Genomic DNA, 10201 nt, shown 5'->3' with positions numbered 1-10201 from the left:
ACAATTTGCCACAGGATGTCGCTCGTGCACTGCTGCCCGTCTATGAGCGGCTCTCTGAAGTAAAGCTGCTGAAAAGGTGTTTCCGCGGGAAAACGCAGAACTCCAATGAGAGTTTTCATTCGGTCCTGTGGAATCTGGTGCCAAAAGAGCGTCGTTCCTCACTGTTTGCCGTCGAAGCAGCTGTCGCTGAGGCGGTGCTTCGCTTCAATACAGGGAGCCAGAATGCAGCTGCCGCAATACTAGGCGAGCTAAAAACAAATATGCCAAGAACAGGCCTCAAGAGGGCTATGGAGAAAGATGTTCGTCGAAGTCTCAAATGTGACAATAAACATGAAAGTTCAGATGCGTTGAAGAAGGGTGTGAAACGAAAGCACCGGGACTCGATGCACCCAGATTATGCTCCTGGGGCATACTGATTGCATTTTCTAGCTCCTTTTAAAGTTTTGTGTGAATAAATAATCTGTAAAACGTTTTTCTTCGTTTTCTCAAAACTATTTTTTACCACGTTGCAGGTTTGGAGATGCGATATCTCTGGTTCTACTTATGCTATTGCTATAAACCAAAGGCGTAAACTCATACAGAGTGCAAAATTACAAATAAATTTGTAGTACTTTATGAGAAAACTTTTTAAAAATTACATGTTTTCTTGACTGTCCAGATGGCTTTCTGGTCTCTAAACTTTGACAAGCACTAACTTTGGTTAAAATGGGACCAGACGATTCAATCTTGATTTTTGCAATCCTGGTGTATCCTAGAATAATTTGATATGCCAATTTTTATTGTAACACCTGTAGTTTTACAGATAGCTCACCTCCAAACAAAGAAGATAAAGTGCTCAATATCTTCAAAACTAAATTACTTATAGCAAATCTATATGCACATTTAAAATCAGCACAAAAAACTACATTAACAGTGCAACTATCATCAAAATCTTCCAGTAAATAAAAAAAAAATTGTCTTAAGACCAGGGTCCCCCCTTAAAAACATTGCGACATCTAACGTGCTCAGAAGAGCAGTTGATGGCTTCTTAACATTAATTCCAGTAGAAATTTCACGATGAGATTGCTAACTCATGGCGAACCTTTAGACACATTTAGTTGTATTGACTGAAACTGCATTGCCTCCACTGACAACAATAGCCCGAAAATACTTCTTGACCTCATAATGTGTTCAGCTTTGGTGCACTGCCCCATCATGGCGAGGCCGACCTTTCTCGGGAACAACGGCAGCCTCTGAAGAGATGGCGGCAGCAAATCTTGGCCACATAATCACTTGGTCAAGATTTGTCCCGAGGGGGGATGCTGGTGTTGAGATCACAAAAAAATCCCGAAAAAGTTAATTTTTAAAAAACTTTTCTCGTACTATATGTAGTTCAGGCTATACCCTGGCAAAATATCCGCACTCAAAATGATCCCAAAGTATGAAACAAATGAATACTTAAAGAGTAGCAAAGCTGAAAAACTGAGCACGAGCTTCAAAATTAATGTTCCACCTCAAGTAATAACAATTTCAGGCCTGCTCTCCGATCGCCATTTTGCTACCGTACAAAGCCTCGTTCTACGCCCTTCTGTTTGACACTTATCAAGAGGCCATCACATGCACAGCCAAAGCTAAAGGTGTTTTTCCACATATTAATTTCATGCGACTCAATAAGCTCAAGCCTCTTTATCTCCGTTCGTAATTTTAAAAATACAGTCTCTGCCTTCAAGTCTGCAAGCAAGTCTAACAACAGCATCGCCGCACAAGTGTGTCTTGGGTAAAGCAATTCTGCAAATATTTCAAGCTTTTTAACAAATTTTTTGGCTAATAGCCTGCAATGAACAGCCAAATTAAAATCATAAAACTGCTTATAACTGAAACTGTGATTGTGCTATTGACACTAACTGCATATTTGGACTCTACATAAAAAACTGATTTTAATAAGAATCATACCATACATGAAAGAAATTTTTTAAGGCCTGCATTGCCCATTATAACTGCAATAATTACAACTGTAATAATTATAAGAAAACTTAATCACATTATATTTGTTTTGCCCCTGAGCTACAACAGGATGCACCAGAAAGACATGAAAAGTAGTCAAACTCTAAAGCCTGCATACTGAACGCAAACGCCCAGTCGTCCGAGGCGTGTAAGCTAGAGAAGCAATACTTCAAATCGCATAACACCGCTCCTTATCCAACATCATCCTCGCATCATGCCCTTAGCTTCCTGCTTATTCAATTTCAGCTTTGACTGCGTGTAACTCGCATTCAACTGTCAGTCATCTATGCCTTGCATGCCAAGAATACTGACCTTTTTCGGTTAAAACCAAATTTCCGAAAACGAATTCAGCGTACTTTATCTCTATTTTTTGTTTTTTTTTTGTTTTTTAGGGCTTCAACCGAAATCTCCAAGCCCTAGTTACAACATACATCTTGGTGCGTTTAATACCCGCACAATTTCTTTCATATAATATGCATGCAGTGATATGACTAGCCAAGCTCCTTTAAAGGAGCTGTTGGAGCAGCAAAAAGTGCCTTTTGAAAAAGATATATGTAACGCATTTTTCAGTGTATGTCACATTTTTTGTCACTATTTTTCGTCGGTGCGACTCATATATGCCGAAAAATGTCACGCCAGTGCACAGAATCTTTTGCCATTTTGAGTAACTATGTTTGAAAAAGAAATCAATGTGTAAAAAAGAAGAATCATGTTATTAGACAGTTTTACCATGACAGGTTCCGCGATCTGCTTCTGTGGGAAGTCAGGGACCCAACTGCACTGCTCAATGGCCGGTGTGCGCTCCTCAAGGTTATCTGTGGATGCGCAAATAGCTCACTGCAGAAGCAGTTCACGACAGCGGAATGCGGATGGCGCTATGCTAAAACTAACGACCAGACTGAATGTGGCGGCGGCACAAAGTACACACCACTGCCGCCGCATACAGTCCAGCCATATTCTCGAAAGTATTGATTTCAGCATTGCAGGCTTCGCATGCGTTGTGTGATCTTCATACTCAGCATGACGACGCCTGCAAGGCGAAGAAGCTACGATGCAAAATTGAAATTGCATGCCACTGACTATCTGCCTCTTTTTTGATCGACCAATGAAGTTAACACTAAAATTGACGAAATAAGACATTTGCGGTAGCCCACTGTTTCCCTACTTCGGCCGATCAAGGACGAGGAAGGCCTGCACTGTTTGTGAATGTTTGCGCCATGCGCATTTTTAGCAAGCCCTCCACACGACAGGATGACCAGAGCAAATCCGTGTGTGCTGCAGGCCTATTTCGCTTGTCTGTTTAGATTACGCGGGGTGACAACAGGCCCCGTCAGCATGATATGCAGCATGCTTACATTCGCAAAGGATAAAACGCAGTGCCCGAGGATTCTGTCCGTAAGAAAATAGGAAGTTTTGGTGCTGCTGGCGAAAAATACGACCTCGCGGTTGGTTCCCGTGGTTTGCAAACATCAACACGGACAATGTTCATGCATTATTTTTCCAGGATTGCTCAAATTTTGTTAAGAAATAAACTTGTTTTTTTAAATATCAACTACATCTTATTTGATGCCAATAATCATTTTTTAGTTTGTACGTGCGTGTCGGAAGCACGTGTAGTAAACTAACATTTGTCTTTCCCGCACGAATCATCTTCTTGTCATCTGGCTTTTCCACCGTGCAGTCATTGGTCAGAGGGCAGAGATATTGCGCTGTCGCTATGAAAATTTCCATCTTGTTGGAACCCCTTCGCTCTGGTCGGCCGCCGCGACCGGTTGAAACAGGTTTTTATGCCGCGGCAACAGGAATCGCTGCCATTTTCACTTGCATGTGAAGCAGGCTTAAGGCCAGGATATTAATTTTACTCATACGGTTTGGATTCAAAGCTGAATCATGGCTATGAGATATCACATGAGACAACAGTAAAGGCATTTGAGGCATATTAAAACTAATTCAAGTTCTGCTCCTCCACTGCTGCTCTGGCAGCTTTTGAGGCTGGCTGGTAAAAAGGTTTGAGTGAACTGAAATGGCAACAAATTTATTATAAAGGTTGGAGTGAACTGAAACTGCAAAGCATTTATTATAGAGTAATGAGGTTTGTCCCTGGGGCCACGAAAATCTACACATAATTATAAGCGGTACCTACCGCACTATAGCAAAAACGTTTTGTTCAGGTCAAGACAAATGCCACATTGGTAGTTTCCCATTCAAAAACGCTTTATCACTGAACAAAAATCAACCCACTTAGTCCACTGGACGCTTAGATTAGCTTCAGTCATAGAGTTCCTTAGTGTACCCTAGAGGGAAAGCTGGCGGCTTTTCACTTCATCCACCATGGACGCCCGAAGCATGCTGGGAAGACAGCAAAATGGATTGACATCTAGTGGCTTGCTGACTGCTACGGATTGGATTTTTTTGGTTGTTCAGTTTTGCTTTCACTACTGTAATTTTCACTGGTGTTTTGTGAGCCTTGTGGTTGTGCACTGCAGCTACGCATGCAGTTCACTTGAGATCCGAAGCATCGAAAGGCGCTTGACTGGAAGGGAGCTGAGCACAGTGCGTGGTGCCTTCTAGGCCTACATTCCGTTCACCCCCTCACTGGGAGCCGTTTGTGCAGCATGCTGGGTTTTGCTCAGCGGGAACCTGTGCTACCTGTGTGTTGAAATGTGAGAGAAGGGGACAAGATTTGTTTCTGTGTGAAACGATAACGCAACAGTCCGCTTATGTGACCACTGTGCACATTTCTCATAGGAGTCTTGGAGGCAATTCAAAAGCACAAAATTAAGCACTTCGACAAGCGCAACTTATGATAACCGTACTCACCGAGGATTGCGTTTAATTGGTTCATTTCGAAGACTGGCGATGTCCGCAAATTGCATGCAGGAATGACTTCCACTTTAAGAATCACTTCACACAAATACCTGCATGTTGCACGTGTCAGCATGATCACGGCCGTAACTTACATGTCGTAGGAGAGGTCTCGCTTCCTATTTATGTTTTTCTTGGCAAAATCTGTAAGCACGCTGCCAGGACATGCCGAGAGCCGGCACGTAGTATGCGCAAACTAGTTTCTCATAGAAAAGCGGGGGCTCGGGCAAGTTTCTCATGGAGCGAACAAGTATTGTATGCACGGACATAAGGCACGTCCTGCAATAGCAGACTACACCAACGAAACATTTATATATTTCATAACGCGAAAACAGAAGCTTCTAAACCACAGTATTTTAAGTGCTAACACTTTTTTGAAAGAATATTGGATGTGAAAAGTGTGTCTCTTAACGCAAAAATTATTTTCCACAGTTAGCTACACTTGGCGGCCTTCTCTAGCCATGATCAAATTCGGTTATCGTTTGCTTTTGCAATGTACACTAAGCATATTTTATTACAGGACATACTGATTGCAAAACAATGCTTCCTTGCAACATACAATTTCTGAAAGTTTGTATTCCTGCAGTCGTAGTCATGTTTTAGGGCCCAGCCGAGTGCACCTTGCTGTCTTCCCGGCATTCCCACAGCGGATGAAGTGCTCTTTCGTGGCTCCTTCGCAAACTCACATAGACAGTGGCGCCAGCTTTCCCTCTAGGTAATATTTAGAAACTTTATTGCTACAGCAGACCGCACGCAGTGCAATCGTGGAGATTACTGCGAGCGCTGCCGTGGAATTCTGCATGGGCTTATCAGCGCAGCCGGAAAAGAAAAAGAACAATTTTGGCCTGTCGCTGCCTCCTCACGGCACTGTGAATGACCTCATTTTCCACCGAACTGAAAAAATCCTTGAAAGCAAATTAAAAAATTGTAGCCTAAGCAGCAGAGCATCAGCGTTCATGGTAAAAATTCATGCACTCGCATTCACGCCGGATCAAACTTCGACTGCTGCGTAACTGGTTGTTGTGTTTCTTTTAGGGAGTAAGCAGCAGCGCACCTTACAAGCCCCAGTGGTACGCAGAGAAGCACACTTGCTGTTCCGCACGATCGCCAAGTCGATTCCAAAACCGCGTTATAACCAGTATTTCACTTAAATAGTACAGTTGCACACTGAACCCCACGAGGGGCAGACTGGCATCCGGCAAAAACCGCATTATATCCAATACTGCTCTATAAGTGGTCATGTTTTAAGTGGTCTCCACTGTATCAGTTCTTGCATGTATGACATAACCTCAATATTGTGAAATCTGAAATGTGGCATCATATCCACATTTTGGCCATTGAAATAATTGGTCCGTTAGATTCGGCCTGCACGACATGCACCAGTTCACGTCAGTTCAGATAAAGTGCCGTGCTCATGCAGCGCCAGTACAGCAGTGCAGACCTAGCGCGACACTAGCGCCGATTGGAAACGAACGTAAAAGTGCAGATGTCGTGCAGGCCTTCTGCTCTTCCTGCGCTCTTTGGACGTCGGTCGCCGCGCTGCTTCGTGTGTGTGTTTACTGTGCGGAAGAGAAAAAATGAACTGCGGCTTACTGCCTATTGCTATGCAGGCAGCTATGGACCTTGCGGACTCCGACAGCGACAAAGAGGAATTCAACGACTTGTTCATGATTGCAACGAAGTTAGTGAGGCTACAAAGGAACCGTGTACCGCGGTACTGCGAGGACGTTGTCAGCAAATATTATGGATTCGAGTTCAAGCGCCTTTCACGGAGCAGGTTTGATTCTGTGGTGGGTAGCTTTAAAATATCGCCATTTTTCCCGCACCCAATGGGAGGCCGTCCGCAAATAAACCCAAGGGAAATGTGCCTCAAAGTTCTGAGTTACTTGGGCATGCAATGCAACATGTACTCTCTAGCAGACCGTTTTGATGTTTCTGTGTCATGTGTGCAAAAGTGCATCGAAATAGTCTTGCACTTTTTGAAGAACAGTAGGAGTGCCCGTTTTCTGCGCAAACAGGTTGGCCATCTTCACCAGTCACAGGAATAATGAACGTGTTAACGCGATTCACCATCGCGTACTACATGCCGCCGCCGTCTGCTGCCATGATGCTGTCTGCAGCTGAACTACTGCACGAAGTCGGCACTGCCAGCCGAGGAAGTGCAGAGTTTAGCTGAACTAGACCTGCATGACGTCTGCACTTGCTTAAAACGAACGGTGACGTGCAGAGGGCGCTAGGCTGCACTCGTGAAACGAATGGCGAAGTGCAGCACGAAGAGAACTAGTTCAGGGAGTGCAGGCGAATCGAACGGACCTAATAGCTAAAATACATGTCAGAAGAAACTGATCTACATAGTATTTACATGTGCAGAATTCAATGCAGTGATACCTCTCAGAAAAGGGCACCTAAATATCTGGTGCTCAAACTCCTAATGCCACAGGTATAGCAAAAGGCCCCCAATAATTAGGTTCCACAATATTTCACTTTTTCAGTTTTTAGTCTATTTTTATATATCCATGTGCAATAAAGCAATGGCTTCCACTTGTTTTGTATTTCCCCATTTAGCCTTCAACATCTGGGAGGAGAAACTAGAAAGTGACACCCGCAGCCGCTTCGTATCCAAAAGAAGTGCAAGTGTGTGTCAACCCTCTGGGAAAAAAGTGACCTACCTACAATGCCATCGCTCTGGCCATTTTGTTTCAAGAGGTAATGTACAGCACTAGGTCACTTTGTTACGGTTCAAAAAAGCTACTGTTGTCGTCAAAAGAAAATTAACTATAACCGCAGTGTCTGGGGCATTATTAACCAGTACTTACGAAAAACCCGCTACGAGGAGTAGATTTTAATTACGGTGCAATTATCGACCTGAGCGAAGCCACACAGCTATGCAATGGAAACCTACACAGCTTTCCCAGAAGCTTCACGGTGGTACAAAAAATTTGTCATTGGCAAAATAATGAACAACTTAAAAGACAGAATAGTATTCGTGTAACGAAGTCAAAAACCCCAAGCTAAAGTAGATTTCAATAAATGAGTAAACTGCAATTCGCATCCACCTGAGTGCAGTGTACAGCTACCGAGGAAAGCCATTTACACTTGGAATTGATGAATTTGGCCTTGCACTTCCATCTGCCAGCCATCCTGGTACAGCAACTCCCCTGGACCAATGGTGATCAAGGTACCAAGCCAGACATGCGAACTAATTTTTCCAGCCAAGAAGCTTCTGAGAAAACTGTATGGCTTTCCTTTGCAGCCATAAGGACACTAATAAGTAATTGCACCCCAGCTGAAACATTACTGCGAGCTTTGGTGATGGCTGCAGCAATAGAAAATTTGAATTGTTTTAGCTGTCATTCAACACACAGTTCAGATGAAGCATCTAGAAAGCTTAATTTTACACTCAGCTTTCCCACATAGTTATATAACAGAATTTAAGTACACATTTCCCACGTTCCAAAAGCATGAGCTGATAGTACTTAAACCATGCACAAATAGCTAGTAAGGAACCACTGCTCTCACAGGTACATAACTTGGAATTACCATTACCCGAGTTAGAATCGCCATAAAACGCACAAGTCTTCTGTGCAATGCAGTCAATATCGCCATAACATAAAGCTATAATTTTAAAGATCACATTCTTCCAGCAAGAGAAATTCACCAAGACAAACTGATATTAGCAGACCTTCCTTTCATGTTACCCACAAGGAGCTTGAAATAATTTACTCCCTTTAGGCAACAAACTATGCCTCCACTTTGTCAAAAGCAAGTTAGCATGAATGGATGAGAGCCATTTGTTAGCAAAAAATATAACTGCCCGGTTGTTCTAGATAGAGCGGTACTGGCAGACAATGAACAAGACAAAGAAAAGGCACAACTCTGTTGGACTACTATTTCAAAGGCACCAATGCACACCTTTTATACTGTGACAAAAAACTAACAAGCAAAAGAAGGCATACTTAAGCATGTGCAAGGTTATCAAACACAGAGCAACCCAATAACAATGTGCATCACCGCCGTTTTTTTCCCCCTTTCATTATTGTCATGCACACAAAAGACAAGGGCAGACAAATTGGGGGGGGGGGAGGCGTAATTTTCTGGGCATGTAACATCTTGTGTGAGTGGTGACAACGATAGGAAAAGAAAAACAATTAGTTCCAATTTGATCATTAAATGAACTGCGCATAGGAAGCACAGGAGCACTTGACAATTTTTTAGATAATTTAAGCGGCAGGTGGCGCCATGCATTTTCTGCCTTTACACTTAGCTGCAGCTGGCGTGCCCGGATTCAGCCTTTCCACGTGGCTGCAGCTGCCGTGAAACCGGTAGTTCTCATTCACCAAGGCACCACCAGGCTTCAGAACAAACACAATGGCTTTTTTGCTAGTGACCTACATAGTGCTACCGCATGAAAAGGACAAGGGATTACTTCTCTCCAATTTGTCACCTGCCAACCGTGGCAGGTGGAGGCCTCATCCATAGACAGGACGGCTTGTTTTTTTGCAAACAAGCATCTAGTGGTGAAGGACTAAAAAGTGTGGCATCACATGCTGTTCTTGCCTTGTTAAATCTTTGGATAACCTCGCACACACAGACCTCTGCATTCTTTTGTTTGTCAACTTTCTATCCAAGTACAAAGGTGTATGTCAGTGCATCTGGAAATGAAGCAGTTAGTTTAGCACAGTTGTGCCTTTTCCTCGTCCTGTCCATCGTCTGCCAGTGTGCTCTTTCTAGAATGACTGTAGCCAAACGAACTAGCCGAGCAACATACCTTGCTGCCTGTTTAGGTGGGCTTGTCTGTGGCACACACGTATAAGCAGCTGTTTAACTCTGCATATGTTTCTTAGGCACAGGACAGCGAATGATGAAGTCGCAAGGAAGTGCAAAATGTGGAAAAGTCTGCTTTGCTGGAATGACTGTGACAGAGGGGAAGACAGGCATAACAGTTGTCTTACAAAGCACGCATCGGGGCCATGACTTCCGCTTGTGCCACTCACTGCTGTCCAACACGGAGAGAGCTGCAATTGCTGGTAAGAGAATAATTATCCTTCTTTCTTCAAAGATGAACAATGCTATCATTGGGCATCTGGGGTAGCGCAAATCTGAAAAAAAAAAGGGGGGGGGGGGGGGGGCGGGGCATCAGAAAGGTCTACAAGTGAAAGGCCCTTTTCGTGTGTATAATGCGAAATCGCAAATGGCAAAAATATACAACTTCCTGTAGCTCTGTAAAGGTATACAGTGAAACCTCGTTATAGCGAACAAGTAATGAACTGTAAAATAGTTCACTATAGCTGAAATTCATCATATAATATTTTGCCAGAAACGTGCAAAACAGTGGTGCAGTTTAGTCATTGAA

The 10201-nt window shown here is 43.4% G+C and overlaps 1 long non-coding RNA gene across 1 annotated transcript; it reads left to right on the top strand.

Moving 5' to 3' along the window:
• Positions 1-6245: 6245 nt before the first annotated feature.
• On the top strand, positions 6246-9815 carry LOC144105636 (uncharacterized). The gene is made up of 3 exons (XR_013308841.1): positions 6246-6638; positions 7414-7554; positions 9693-9815. It is a non-coding gene; the product is annotated as an uncharacterized LOC144105636 (long non-coding RNA).
• Positions 9816-10201: the final 386 nt, after the last annotated feature.

The sequence above is a fragment of the Amblyomma americanum genome, chromosome 9 (genome assembly GCF_052857255.1).
Source record: "Amblyomma americanum isolate KBUSLIRL-KWMA chromosome 9, ASM5285725v1, whole genome shotgun sequence".
NCBI classification, from domain to species: Eukaryota; Metazoa; Arthropoda; class Arachnida; order Ixodida; family Ixodidae; genus Amblyomma; species Amblyomma americanum.
This window is presented reverse-complemented; position numbering and strand designations above follow the sequence as displayed.